Raw genomic sequence first — 15,662 nt, 5'->3', positions numbered from 1 at the left:
AATGCCGAAGAAAACATGATCTTATCCTTTTTCTATGCTACCAGACAGCACCATTTTACAGGAATATTCCTACCCACATTTTTGTTGAAAATGCTCTCAGAATGCACCAAATTCCAAGTAATTTTTCAAAATTTTCTGGGAGGCCCCCCAGACCCCCCGCCGCTGGGTGGTCAAACCCCCCCCCCTTTCAAAATTCCTGGCTACGCTACTGCACTAGACTGCGACTGCACCTGCAAATGAATGTAAAACGAAAGTAGTCCGATCTCGTCAGGCGAGATTTGAGTAACAAGAACTGTCGTTGTTGAGAAAATAAGACTCAACAGACGCGGTGAACTGTGATCGGAAACTAAACATCTAAACTTCAGATTAATTTACTTTTGTTGTTTATGACATAGGCCACTATAGTCCAAAAATAACGTCGACCCGCCCCCACCACGCAGGTAACGGTATGACAAAAAAAAGCAAAAAACGCCAAAAACGAAAATGCATTTGAAGTGAGTGTCACACGAAAACAAAGACCATTTTTATACATAATGCATAATACCTTTTTAAAACTGGGATTGTGAAAGAAGTAAAAATCGTAAAGGTAGACTACTTCTATTGGATTTGAAAACAAATATTCTATTGATTTTCTATGCATTGATTGCAGTCTGCAAAGCGATGTAGTTTTTAAGTCATCCACAAAATCGTTTACTTAAAGCACACCAGTGATTGCAGAGAATTATGCAGTATGCTCTGTTTCTGCATTTGCGCCGGTTGTGTTTACATACTGTAGATACTTTTATCTTTAATTTTCTTTCAAATAAAAACTAAGTTGTATTTTGTCAGATGCTTGTCAAAAGCTACATTTAAAGCTAAGAACTTTGACTTATTTTTTGTATTATTATACAATTAGACAGCAGGGCTGTAAAGTCGGGCAAAATGATACGACCTCGATTCCTTCATTTATAACTGGCCAACTCTGACTTCGGACATGTCAAAATCCTTCCGATTTCACAGCTCTGACAGAGCTGTGAAATCGGGCGAAAAATATACGATTCCGACTCCTCGGTTTATAACTGGCCGACCGACTACGGACAAGCTAAAATCCCTTTGACTCCACGACTCCTATTCCACTGCCCAGGCTAGAATCTGCTATGTTGTTGCTTGGCTTGGTTTGCTTATGGTTAAACAAAACAACCAATCACTTTACCGAAAATTGTATTGTAATATAATAAACTGTCATTAGTTAAACATATTGATATCTGGAGTCTGGACAGTTTAGCGAATTAAAGACAAGTTAATCATTAACGACGACAGCCATCATACTGTAAATGTTAATGGCGGAAGATAAGCCGAGTGTTAGTTTCGCTAGACTAAATTTTCACACTTTAGACTTGTACTCTAAATCTTTTGGCTTAGGAAACACGGCAGTTTGTAAGTAAATTCTAGTGTAGGCTAAGTGGCCAACAGTGCTTTTTGCTTGAATAAATAAGCTTAGCACACCTTGGCAATTGGCATAATTATGTAATGTATGCAAAAAAGCAGTCTAGAAGGGAAAACTGTGTCGACCATAAGCACACTTTTAAGTGACGCTATTCTTTCTATCAAATTCCCTTTCAAGCAGACGTTGAATCAATGCCAAAAACGACTAGTTGAATGGCTGGCATAAGACGATCGCATTTCTTCAGCCATGTAGGCAAATACAAAACTACAGTACACTTCAAACAGAAGTTTTCTGCTACCTCAGTTTCTCTTTCAACGTCAGTCCAGTTGCGTAGAACAACCCCACTTTGTAATTTTACTGCAGTAGCACCACTGTTACTAGCTCATGGATTTGTAGTCCCGCGGTTGCTCGTCGTATTTTATTTCCCTTTAAGCATAAACTGTTTGCTCTGAGTTGTGTTACTGCAGCTTCCAAGGATTGTGTGGAGAGCCTCGCAAAACGTTAAAAGGGTTAAAGCATTTAGCCACAATCAGTTATTTAGAAGAAAGTTTGATTTCTTAATTAAACTTACTTAATTCTTGGAATTAGGTATCATGATGCAGAAAAGCTCAAAGCACATCAACTCGTTTAAATATTACTTCAATTCTGATAAAACCAAGGTACGCAGAGGCTATATTATGCCTTCGTGGACTTACCTATCAGACAAGAAATAAAACACAAACCCACAGTAACTTGAAAGGAAACAAGGCCTAAACCGAAAAATTGATTTTGATTAAAAAAGTTTAAATCCAAAGTCAAATATTTTTGTTATTCTTGCATTAGATAACAATAACTGTCCACTTTCTCAACTACGTTTCCTACCTACTCAAAGTAGCTTGCATAATAAATACCGCATCCACCAGAGTAGCCTACGGTAGAAAAAAGTATGAAACACTTCTCGCTGAACCTTATTTTTCAAAATAGCTATGATGGCATTGGTATGTGCTATCTTTTACAACCAGCTTTATCTGTTTAGTAACACGCTGTTCAAATAAACCGCCTTCGTATGTTGTTTCATCATCATGTTGCGTTGAATTTATATTTAGTGCATGATCACAGCTTCCTGTGGCATCGGGTTACAACAGGCTGACTAGCAGCAGCTAAAGGAAATACTTTGTTATAAAACGTGCTTGTGAAGAATTGTGCTCCTATTATTGTGCACATCTGTAGCCTAATTTGCATTAGCTGGTTATGGCTGAGACTAAACACATTATTGACATGACATAAACAAAACGTTTCAGAGAGATTACGAAAATTCCAAGACTTTGCCAACAATCTGTACTTCAAGTTGTTTTGAAAACACATTTCGATTTTGCTATTAAAAGTTCACTATCATTTTTACGACCAATCCTCTTTCGAATATATGTTTTTTTTGTGTAGGAACACGAAACAATAAGAAACAAGAGTGTTTGCGCACATGGCTTCTTCAGTCTACAATGGTACCGTACGTAGTTTTCTTTTTGAAAACTGGCCATTGTTTGGCAAATTTGTACCTCACAACACTTGCCTGAACACGTCGTTCCTAACAGGTTTTAGGCTAGTCTGGATTTGTTCAAATATCTTCGTCTAAGCTAAAGAAAATGAAACACAAAAGCGATAAGGTAAAAAGCTGGTAGGCCTACAGCAGGCTGACCAGTGGCTATTTGTAAAGCACTACGTCACACTCTGTAGTAGCAAACTCTCTGTAGTACTTCGCTTGAGTGAACAGTCAGATCAATTTTGCCTCAGGCAATGCGGAAGATTAGTGCTCGATAAACAGAGATTGAATTCTCGTTGCAATACGTCAAACTGCTGCAATCGCGTCGCATATTCACTTTCAAAGAAATGTTTTAAGCAAACTTTGGTTTTAGGGAACTTTACCCAACACATTTTCCCACTTGACAAGCACTGGTCAGAATCCAGCTTAGTCTTTTACTGCAACCTTTCAAACCTTTCGAATACACGCTAGAGCTGTTCGAAACCGATACTTTTCAAAACAAAAAGCGAAATGTCGATTTGTTTCAACCCATGGTTCTTCAGTTTTAGTTTTATTTTAAATCCAAGCAAGCCAATTACGTTCCGTTCCGGCATTGAAGCGAAAACGCGCAACAATCTCAAAGCGTAGAAAACGTTATACATAAAAAAAGGCGTGGCTTTGCCCAATTTTCTTCAAAGTTGGCTAAAGTACTCGTCGTCGTCGGCTCCAGCTCGTGTCCGAACATTGGTTTGTCTTCAAATCGAATTTGTCTTTACCGGTAGTGATGTCGTATGTGGTTTTGGAGGCCCATTCTATGATGGAAAAGGCGTGGGCAAAAGGCACATTGCGTGGAGGGTGGGAGGCGTGGAAGTTTTAGCTTTTCTTTTCTAATGTTTCTTTTTTCTTGGGCTTTTTGTATCCTGTTTTTTTTTCTCGAAAATTTCCGTGCCTCCCTAGTTTTTTTGTCCAGAGTGTTCTGTCACTAGCAAGTTGTTCGTTACACGGCTGACTGACACAATGTCTTGCCCTCCCTCCGAACAAACTTTCTATATACGCCACTGCTAAAAGGTCGCTCCATTGTGTGTGTGTGTTTTTTTTCTTTCTTGGATTGCTTCAGGAACATCCTTCACTTTACATACAGAAGGATTTCTCGCTACTTTCATCAAAATGCTGCCAGTGCGGAAAATATCGTTCACACTCCTCCTGCAAGTTTTGAAGATAACTGATGATGTTATCCTTCAAGTTTTGATTGAAATCACTCCAGTTGTCTCAGTCAAGCGGTGAAATGATATCTACAATACCTACAGCTGGCACACCACCTCAAAGAAAAAAATCTACTCATTTTTTTAGTTGCACAGCTGGAGATTACTGCTTTAATTCGTATCTCAAACAAGCAAGGACGGCTCACCCATTCCCATATGTGCTGCGGTGCTGCAGCACCCCTACCCAGCCCCAGTTATTCAATTTTTCTTTGTTTTTTTAACAAAAAACATATTTATTTGATACTTTCATATCCGAAAAGGGTACGGATTACGGGTCAAAGTTATGATAATGCTGCCAATATGAGTGGCAAGGATAACGGTCTTCAAGCTCTTCTGCGCGAGAAATATAGTGTAGCTCATTATGTCCCTTGCACAGCACATTCACTTAATTTAATCGGTAGCCTAAATGTCCTGTAGAAACATGCCGTTCTGCCGCTGAGCTTTTTGAATTGTTGCAAAGCCTTTATTCATGGCTCGTCTCGTCTACTCATCGTTGGCAAGTCCATCGAAAATTCCTAGATGGTTTGCCTGTTTTGAAAACATTATTTGATACAAGATGGTCAGTTAGATATGATGCAGTTCTTCTTCTTCTATCGAGTCTTCTAAAGTTACACCACAGATTGACCAGTGATACGTGATAGAGACCAGAGACCAGTGATAGTGATACACCACAGATTGACACATTCTTCCGCAACGGAGTTATACACTGACAGGTCTCACCTACTGCACCGGGTGGCAAGCCGAGGGCAAACAAGAAGATGATCCGCTACATAGGCGTAGCCAGGGGGAGCGAAAGGGGCCATGCCCCCCAAATTTTCCAAGTTTGGATTCCGAAGTTGAGCCCTTTGTTGAAAATATATATATATTTTTTTCAATTCAATTTTATTTTTCTTTGTCAGAATGCAAAAGAAATGATATTGTGAAAAAGAAATACAGTAACAAAATCAATCAATCAATCAATCAATCAAGTTTATTTCGGCATAGCTCCACATTCATTTTCCATGTACACATCAGGAGATATAACAAATAGCTTTTTTTTATATGGAAACTACACCATAGAGGCACCGAAAAAACCATGCGGTTATCTAAGTCAAGGTGCCCCCACATGGTATGTTTTACTGACAATATATAATTGGATTAACAGTACAGAAAAGAAAACAAACACAAAGAAAAACTACAACAACAAAAAAAGAAAAAAAAAAAGTTATCAACAACAGTAGCCTAAACAACAATATAATCACAGAATGACACTTAAATGGGTCAGTAACTAGTAGCCTAAATCAGTTTATCAATGCCAACAATGTAAATAATGCCAAAAATCAGCTTCAGTAATTAGAAATGAGTTGTTTTTTATATTCCTTTTTGAAAGAAGAAAACGACAACATTGTAATTTGCTTTGGGATATTATTCCACAAGGTTGCTCCAGCATATTTAATGCATTTTTTCCCAGAATTGGAATTTATTTGCTTAATATATATAGACTCTTTCTTAGCACTTCTGGTTGAATACTTGTGAATGTCTTTCGATTTTGTGAACATGTTTTCAAAATGATTTGGTAATATATTATGGTGAATTTTAAACATAAATTTTCCTAGTTCTAGTCGATGAACATCCTCTGTCTTGAGTATATCAAACTCTTTATATTTGGGGGAAAGTTTTGTATAGTAGTCACAGTTGGCTATACATCTCAGTGCATTGTTTTGCAAGGTGTTTAGAATTTTAAAGTTGGAAGAGTCAGCTGTCCCCCAGCTTGTGATGCCATATTGGAGATGAGTATATATAAGAGCATAGTATAACATCATCAGTGTTTTTTCATCTACATAATGCTTAATCTTATACATAAGACCAATAGATTTTCGCAATTGTTTTGTCAGTTTTTCTATGTGATGTGTCCATTTCATTTTGTCATCAACTATAACACCTAAGTATTTTACATTGTCTGTGCGATCGATTTGGGTTCCATTGATAGATATTGCAAAGTTTTCATTTATATTATTCCCTCCTTTCTTGATTAGCATATACATAGTTTTACAATAATTCAAAGAAAGCTTGTTGTATCGAAGCCAATTATCAACTTGCAGAAGTTCTTTGTTAACATTACTTTGGAGATCATTTAGTGCATTTGCTGACATGGATAACAAGGTGTCATCTGCAAAGAGGGTGGTTTGAAAAAAAGAAGCCAATGGCATATCGTTGACGTACAGTGAAAATAGTAAAGGTCCAAGTATTGAGCCTTGTGGGACTCCGCATAATATATGTTCAGGGTTGGATAGAGTATTGTTTATGCATGTATATTGTGAACGGTTATTTAGATAACTTCTTAATAAACATAGAGAAACCCCTCTGATACCATAACAGTTTTCATTTTTTTTAACAATAGAGCATGATCCACAGTATCGAAGGCTTTTGACAAATCCAAGAATACACTACATGTATGAAGTCCCTTATCCTTATTGGATAATATATTACTACAGACATCAGAAACAGCAAGAGATGTAGAGAGGTCATTTCGGAAACCATATTGACACTCTGATAGTAAGTTGTATTTTTTTACATATTCATTGATACGTGATGAAATGATTTTTTCAACAACTTTTGATATAGGAGGGAGAAGTGAGATGGGACGATAATTGCTACAATCAGTCTTTGAACCTTTTTTATAAATAGGTACTACTTGAGCAACTTTCAGGCAGTGTGGAAAAATCCCTTGATTTATGCACTTGTTTATCATTTGGCTTAATATGGGGGAAGTTATGCAGCTTGCCAACTTGAGAAATTTTATTGGAATATCATCTTTTCTCACAGATTTTTTTGGATTTAATTCGCTGATGTATTGTTGGACCTCATTTGGATTTGTTTCCTTTAAATAGAAGGAATGAAGAGGACTTTTCATTTGCTCAGGTGGTGACATGTTTGGTGGATTGATTTTGGATGCCATGATAGGTCTAACAGTGCTAAAGAACTTGTTAAACATGTGTGCTATTTCATTGTTATCAGTGATAATCTGTTTCTGTTCGTTTTCTAATGATTGATTTGAAATATTATCTTTCTGTTTCGTTTGTAATATTGTGTTTATAGTCTTTCATAGTTTTGCTGGATTATTTTTGTTTGTTTTTACACGGTCTTGATAGTGTTTTTGTTTAGCTATTTCAATAAGGTGATTTAATTTATTTCTATATTTTTTGTACTTCAAGAAAGAGTTTTCAAGTCTGTTCTTGATACACACTCTGTAAAGTTTATTTTTATTCTTAATGGATTTTAAGATGCCTTTTGAAATCCATGGTTTTTGAATTAACTTTCTGTGTTTCCTTGATGTGGTTTTTAAAGGTGCATGTTTATCTAAAACTGATTTAAATTTGTGCATAAAGACATTGAAATCATGATCCACTGTGTTGTTGTATGTTTCCCAGTCATGAAATGAGTCGTGCAGTTCAGTGAGAAATTGTTCAGAATCAAAATTACTCATATTTCTAGTAGTTATTTTAGTGGCCGAGTTACATTTTGTTGAAATTTTAGTTTCTACCATTATAAAGATTGGCAAGTGGTCAATAATGTCATTCACTAAAATTCCAGATGTTACATTGTCTTTGAAATTATTTGAATACATATGATTAATTAATGTAGCACTGTGATCCGTGATTCGAGTTGGTTTATTAATAAAATTCAAATTCATTTAAACTTCTTATATTAATGTGGAGAATACTTAGGCTATTTCTATGTTTTTCCATGTTTATTAGTTTTCCAAATTCAGATAGATCATAATATTTAGATGTAACTTCTTTCGTGTTGGATGTCTCGTTGGTGTTGGCAGCCAGATTTCTTATATTATCATTGTTTAGGTTTTTTACATAGTGCTTAGAGTTACAATATTTAGCGAGATCACAAATTACATCATCATTCACATTGGCAAATGGTAAGGTATCATTCATACAGATGCTGCAAAAATATGGATCACTATTACTGGAGAGATTTTTAAACTGAGAAAAAGTTAAACATGAGCATTTTAAATGAGACCATTCATTACAGATATCACAACAGATTGAATTTTGATTGCTTTTGCAAGATTTTTTGCAATGTGGGCAAGGAAATTTGACAGCCATTAAATAGATATTGGTTAATATTACCAGGGGATGATTAACTGGAAAGCAGACTTTTAACTACATTTTTGCAACATCTGCATCACTGGATACCTTGATACGTGGTGACAACTCATTTTTTCTAACAAAAATATCTCCGGTAAAGGTCCATATGTACTTGTATTGATGATCTCGTCTGGCCCTCAATGTTTTGAAGTACAGGTCTTTTTTTTGTGGAGTCAAGTTCTCGTTGATGTACAGAGATCTCATACCTTCGATTCCAAAGTTGCTAATTTCTGAAAAGCGCTTCCTGTTTGCAAATATTTCGTTTCGAATGTCTCTATTAGAAAATCTAACAATTATGGGTGGTGGTCGTTCTACATTCTTTGATGGCAAGCGATGAGATGTGGGGATGTGATAGTCTTTAATATTCAAGTTAATCAATTTTAACAGATTTTTAATAATTTCATTTGTGTTTTCTTCCGGCTTTTTGGAAACCCCATGGAATTCCAAGTTTTCACGCCGTCCATATTGGTCAAGATCTTCTAATGTCTTTTTATTTTGTTCAAGAACAGCGAGGAGGTCATTTGTTTCTTTTTTTATTTTGTCAACAGTTTTGTTTTTTTCTTCTTTTTCCTCATCAGATGCTTTTGCTGCTCTTTTGATTTCTTCAAATTCCAAGCTAATAAACTGTTGACTCTTTCTCAAATCTTCAATATCTTTTTTTTGGCTTTTTTGTTCAGTCACAATTTCTTTAATTTTTTCTTGAAATTCATTCATATAGGTTGAGAGTTCCTGTTTTAGCATTACTTTGAATTCCTCTTTTAGATTGGATTCCATTTTGTTGATCATTTTTTTAAATTTTTCCATGTTTGCCATGTTGCAGTTAAAATAGTCAATAAAAAGTTAGATTAAGTTTAAAAAAATTACAACAAATGTTATTAACAATATCCCTAGAACTTTATTCAAATAGAATGAAAAGGAAAAGGTGGCAAAACCATAATGGTTTAAGACGTGCATAAAAGGATCTAATATTGATTGCTAATAAAGTTTGTAGAAATTTATATCGTTTTCCAAGACATCTGGCTGGCTATTAACACTCCCAAGGAGTTGTTTTAAAAAAACAGAAAGACACCAATAAATTTTGCAAATTGTAAATCGCGCAAAATTTACGCGACGGTTTTTGTGTAGTTATTGAGTTTTTGTGTAGCTGAGTTTTTAGTGTTCTCTAATTTAGCCGCAGTTTTTGCCCGTTCGTGTGTAAGAGCTATCTTTAATAAGTTAATAACTTAGCTGTTTAACTGCTAATAAATTTCACACAAATATTACCCTAAAAATGTTTTCAGAAAGCGCTATAATCCATTAACTTATTTGAGTGTATTTTTTAAAAAATATTCCGTGGGAGCATGCCCCCTGACTCCCCTAGAATACGCGTGCCTTCGGCACGCTCTAACTCTAACCTCGCTACCACTTTTATTGCTTCAACCCACCAGGATACGCCTCTGCACATCAAGTGGCGATGGCTTTAAATCAAACACTTTGTTGTTCTCTTCCATTCATCAAATATATGGCCCCCCCAACATTTTTTTCTGGCTGCGCCACTGGTCCGCTCTATGGGACTCGGTGCCACATAATACATGCAAATGGGCCCGTGTCGTAGCCCCACGTACTCTACCATTAATTTTAGCGAAAAATGTCACTTGATAAGAGCCCCCACTTTCAGCTCAGCCCAGGGCCCCATAAACCCTTAATCCGGCCCTGATGCGACTGTAACTAACAAAATTACGACGTTTCATGCTCTCCTTCGTAAAAGTATATATCAATTTACTGATCGCTGCTTTAACACATCGAATACGTGGATTCAGCATTTGATGAATCTGCTCTTCCAGCATCGTGATCGTGCTCTCTAGCCTGAAACTTGTGGTTAATATTTGTGTAGTACCGATAGCTGCTACTCGTTTTCTGTGTGATGTTGTATTTCGTTTTCTTTGTGTGTTTGTATCCTATGGACCAATTCTACTTGGGTCTGAAACAAAATCCAAATAAATAAATAAATTTGAGCAGATGGAAGAAGACGTCTGGGATATTAGTTGAAAATACGAACTAATTTTGAATGTTTTGTACATAGGAAAAACGTCCACATCAAATTTACTTTTTATAAATTGTCCGATTTTACGAGCAAACGTTTTAAATTCTTTTCCCACAAACTGTATGATGATTATAAATACGGTACTCAGTCAAAAAAATACTTTTAGTAGAAAATGTCCTACTAAAATGAGCGATGGTGCGATCAAAATAACAACCAAAACGTTTTAAAAATTGTGCTTTACTCAGAGCCACTATATAGTGGCTCTGCTTCACTACTATGTGAACTTAACCCGTGAAGCGCTTTGTTTTCCACGTCACGCTTCGTTGGCTGGCTGCGGAAAAGGTCTATAGCCTGTAGTGAGGCTGTGTCTATATCATTCCAAAACAACGACGTCTAGCTTGGCTATAGGCCCATATAGTCATGTTTTTTTTTTTAAAGTAAATTTAAGAGCAACTTTGTTTAGCAGTTTGCAGGTCTATTGAATTAAAAAATATCGCTTTGATAAAACGCATTTCCTACATTAAAATCATTTCGATAGGACTGCTCTCCATTTAGCAGCACCTAGCCTAGTGAATGGAATAATTCTCCGGCAACAACACTTCAACAATCGGAAAACTTCACTCTGTCAATCTCAGTAACCGGCCCTGCGTCATGCTACAAGTAGGCTATGCGAAACTACCAGGAATAACCAATCAAGGCTTTGTCAGACCGAAGATAAAGATTTAAAACCAACCAACCAACCATACGCTTTATAATGAACCTATGTTTCAGAATCAGAATCAATCCGTCCCGACAGCTCAGTTCGGAAGACAAAGTGAAAACAAAGCAACTGTACGCGACTGTAAAGCTATTGTTTAATTTTTGTTGGAGCTTTTTTATTCTTCTTCTTTCATTGTCATACTTGATTACAAGCATTTGACGGCCTTTTGTACAAAAAGTTTCAGAGTTTTTTAGTCTTTCTCTTTGTATTTAATCTGTTTTGATGTAGTTTTTGTTGGTTCATTGCTTTTTTCATTTGCCTTATTTGTGTTTATTATGGTTTGTATATTTTTGTTTATTTGCCAACAGAACAAAATAAACTTAACTTTTTTCTTTGATGTTCAACAGGACTAGTGGTGAATTTTTTATCATTATTTAAAATGGAATCACTGCTGATGAAATGTCAATTGCCAAATGCGTTTGTAAAAAAAAAACTAAGAATTCAAGGATGCCAGAGCTTGGTTTTTCCACCTAGATCTGGGTTTTTTTGACCACATCTGGGTTTTAAGTTTTTTTATTTCAAATTTAGGCAAATCTAGGTTTTTTTGGTTTTTAACTTTGTACAAAGCTTGCACGGTATTAAGACACTGGGATCTTCAATAAATGGTCCACACTGCAACACAAAAATGATGGTTGTTTGTGGTATTCAGGCTTAGGCTTCACCTGGTGGTTGAAGATTTGGCGGTGTCGAACCGGCGCCCTTTCGATTGCCTTTTTAGGGCTCTCACCACTCGGCTATGCAGCCGACACAAAAATGATAAGGTACCGGTAATGTTTTTTGCATCAGCTACTGCAGTTAGTGAGGCACAGGATGGAAGGAAGGAAGAAATGATCCAACTTTATGAAAATGTGGATGACTAATATTGGAGTAGTATTTGTGTTACTGAACATTTATTTATTGTGAATTTGAGTTATTCTTTTCAACATTATGTTCAAATGAAAAAGGCTAAGCAGGGTTTATTGCTAAGAACCAAGTTATCGTATAGTTGTACACCAAACTGTAAGCAGTAAGCAAGCATAATGATTCTCCTCAGCTGCAGTCTACAACTCGCACAGCAAAAAGTTTAGTTCAAAAGTCAAAACTAACCTCAATGGCTAGCCTATACACTCATACATCTAGTCAGTTTTAGAAATTTTGGTTAAACACACACTGAACCTTGCTAGCTAGACGCTTTACCATGAAGGCAATTTTGAACAAAAATCTTTGCTGTGAGCCCATATAGGCCTACCAAGCTCTTGCTTTTGTATATATATTAACTACCATACCAGCATAAGCATGTATATTGTATAATTATATATACGATTGTACGTGTCACTATTTGTAGCTTTCTGAGGCTTCTGTGTAATGATTTAAAATGGTGCTGAAAGCACACACAGTTTTTTTTAACCGCTTTACTACATATTTTCTGGACCTGGGTTTTTTTTGCCTCATCTGGGTTTTTTTTAGCACACAATCTAAGTTTATTGGAAATTTGTCGCTGGCATCCCTGTAAGAATTGTTTTGTTTGTGAAGAAAGAGGAGTTCTTCCCGGCTATCAGCACAAGGCTGAGTACTCACTAGTACAGCGAGCAGCTGCGATTCGCTAACCATAACGGTGTAGCTTCCACGCTAGCCATTCAGACCATCCAATCAACAATATGTTTCTCGGCAGCCGATTTGTAGCAAGAATTGACAGCGATAGTCACCGTGTTTCGCCCATGAGGCTGGGTAGCAAATCGCAACTGCTCGCTGTACTAGTGAGTACTCAGCCTTGTGCTGATAGCCGGGAAGAACGCCTCATTCTTCACAATGTCCTCTGCCCTGGCGCCTGCTGGTTTTGTTGGCTCTTTTCTTTCCACAAAGATAGAGTTAAACTGACTGGTAAAGCGGTGGTCGAATACCTTTGTGGCAGAATTAGTGGTGCGATACTGACAAGTCCAGCCTCATGGGCGAAACACGGTGTCTATCGCTGTCAATTCTTGCTACAAATCGGCTGCCGAGAAACAAATTATTTTGTTTGTTGAGTAGGGTGCTGGCTCCCAAGTCCCAATAGTTTGCTTGAGTTTTGTCATGGTAGTAATGGCCATAGTCATGCACGATGCACCTACTTGTATTGATGACATCTGTGCAGCTGTTACAGTGTGTTACACATTATTTGCTTGTTTTAGTAATGTGACAAGTAATGCTTTGATCACCGTAATCCGTATTTTGTAGATTAATTGAGGACTGCCACAAAGGGGTGCAACCTAATTCGTACCGTCAGTTCTTACCTTAAAAAGATTGAGAGAAAAAAATTAAAAAAGCCGAAGTCACTGATCGCAGTTTTCGCAAACATTTTAAAGGGGTTAGGGTATACCGGTAGTTTAGGTATCGGTATCCACAAACAAACAAACTGAAAAAATCGAGAGAAAAAAATAGAACATCGCTAATCGCAGTTTCCGCTTTTCCAAAGTTTTTGCAATCATTTTAAAATTTCTGTTAATGATCCTAAGAGTTTGCCGAAGTCACTGATTGCAGTTTCCGCAAACATTTTAAAAGGGTTAGGGTTGATCGGAGTTTCACTTCAGCAAACATTTTAAAAGGATTAGGGTTTAGGGTGTTTCCGCAAACAAACTGAAAAGATCGACAGAATAAATAGAACAAAGCCGAAGTCGCTGATTGCACTTTCCGCAAACATTTTAAAATTTTCGGTAATGATCCTAATTAAGAGTTTGCCGAAGTCGCTGATTGCAGTTTCCGCAAACATTTTAACCCTTATCCTGTAATTACGGGCCTGGGAGGCCCGGTGAGAGAGAAAATTCTTTTAATTTTTATCTTTTTTGGTTTTTAGAGCTGTTGCTCTAGAAATGCCTAAAGTTTGCAAAACTTAAAACCGGAGTGTAAGGACTAATAAGTCCAAAAAAAATTTTGTTGGCTAAAAACAAAAGTATATATACCTCAGATTGCAATTTAGGGCCTCGGAGGCCTGGTTGTAGTTTAGAGTAAACTTTAGATTATAATTTAAATTATAATAGAATTAAGAAGTGGTAGGCAATAGGCATACACCAGCGAGGTGGTGTTCGCCCATTTTAAAGTTCATGAGTCAGTAATTCTAGAACTGGCCTGTGTTGACTTTGATTTGGGTACGAACATCGGTCTTGTGTAGCGTGAAGTGTCGACCTAAGATTGGTGACCTTGCCATCTCTGAGCTGTGTCGTTCTGTGTTCTGCAGCGGCTGTTTGGAGAGTTTTACTATCCCAACCTGAGTATAGCTCCAATTGGGGTTTCAGGATGGGATTGGGGAATGATTTGGATGTCAGGAGCTCTCTTGAGTGTGGAGCTCGTTTATCTTGGGTTAGGGTTGTGTTTGTCCATCATTCACATTACGTTCTTTTCATTTTGTTTCCGTATATAGGCTATATATATATAATATGTATAACGATCAATGCATCCTTCCAACCGCTACATATGGTGCAGAAACGTGGAACCTTACAAAGAAATTAACACTTAAACTAAGAGCTATGCAGAGATCACATGAACGAATCATGATGGGTTTAACATAGCGAGATAAAAACACTGCCGAATGGATCAGAAGAAATCAAATGAAATTATGAGATATATTAAGCACAATCAAGAAACTAACATGGTCCTGGGCACTGGGCAGGTCTCGTAGCAAGATATCAGGACAATAGATGGACTAAAAAAATTAACAACATGGACACCACGAGAAACCAAAAAAAAGAAAGAAAAACCAAAAGTGAGATGGAGGGACGACATTGACAAACAATGCAATACAACCAATTGGTACCAACTAGCACACAATCATGTAAATTGGCATGAAAAGGGGAAGGCTTATGCTCTGCAGTGAGCTCTCACAGGCTGAAAATGATGATGACCATGATAATTCATTTACACAGATAGTAGTAGACAAAACGTTAATGTCAGTAACATAAATTGGGCTGCAGATGCATTGCTTTATATCCAATGAAACATACATTTACTGTTTAGTTTTACAAAGGTTTAAAACTGTCAACATTGAAGTGATTACTGGTAATGCTTACTGAGTATTCTATTGGCGTGCCCATAACCTATTTCAATTATATCACTAAGTTATGACTGTATTACAATAGTTGCTTAATACATGTATTTTTTATATAACTACAGTTGTTTGATTTTGACACTGGATAGGCTAAAAATGTAGTTTTTTGTTGTTAATTATTGCAGGGATGAAACCAGTTTCAAAAAATTTGGGGAAAAAAGAAAAATCTGGAGTCACCCCAAGAAAATATTTTTGAAACGGTAGAGCTACATTGAATTTAGCACATTCTGTGGCAATTTTGGTATCGCAATTTTTCAGAGGGCAAAACAAAAGTATTAGGGGTGCAGTTCCTCCCCTGGGCAACCCTGTTGCTACATTCGTGCATTATAGGTAACTTTGGCCTACAATCATTTTCTGAAAACGAATACAGCCGATGTAATGAATTGAGATACGATTGACATGCTTTTTCATATTATGTTAGTATTGGGCCTCAGAGGCCCGTAATCACTGTTTGTGTTACAGAAATAATCACAGGATAAGGGTTAAAAGGGTTAGGG

Source organism: Aplidium turbinatum, chromosome 1 (genome assembly GCF_918807975.1).
Source record: "Aplidium turbinatum chromosome 1, kaAplTurb1.1, whole genome shotgun sequence".
Taxonomy (NCBI): domain Eukaryota; kingdom Metazoa; phylum Chordata; class Ascidiacea; order Aplousobranchia; family Polyclinidae; genus Aplidium; species Aplidium turbinatum.
Note: the sequence above shows the minus strand (reverse complement) of the source record.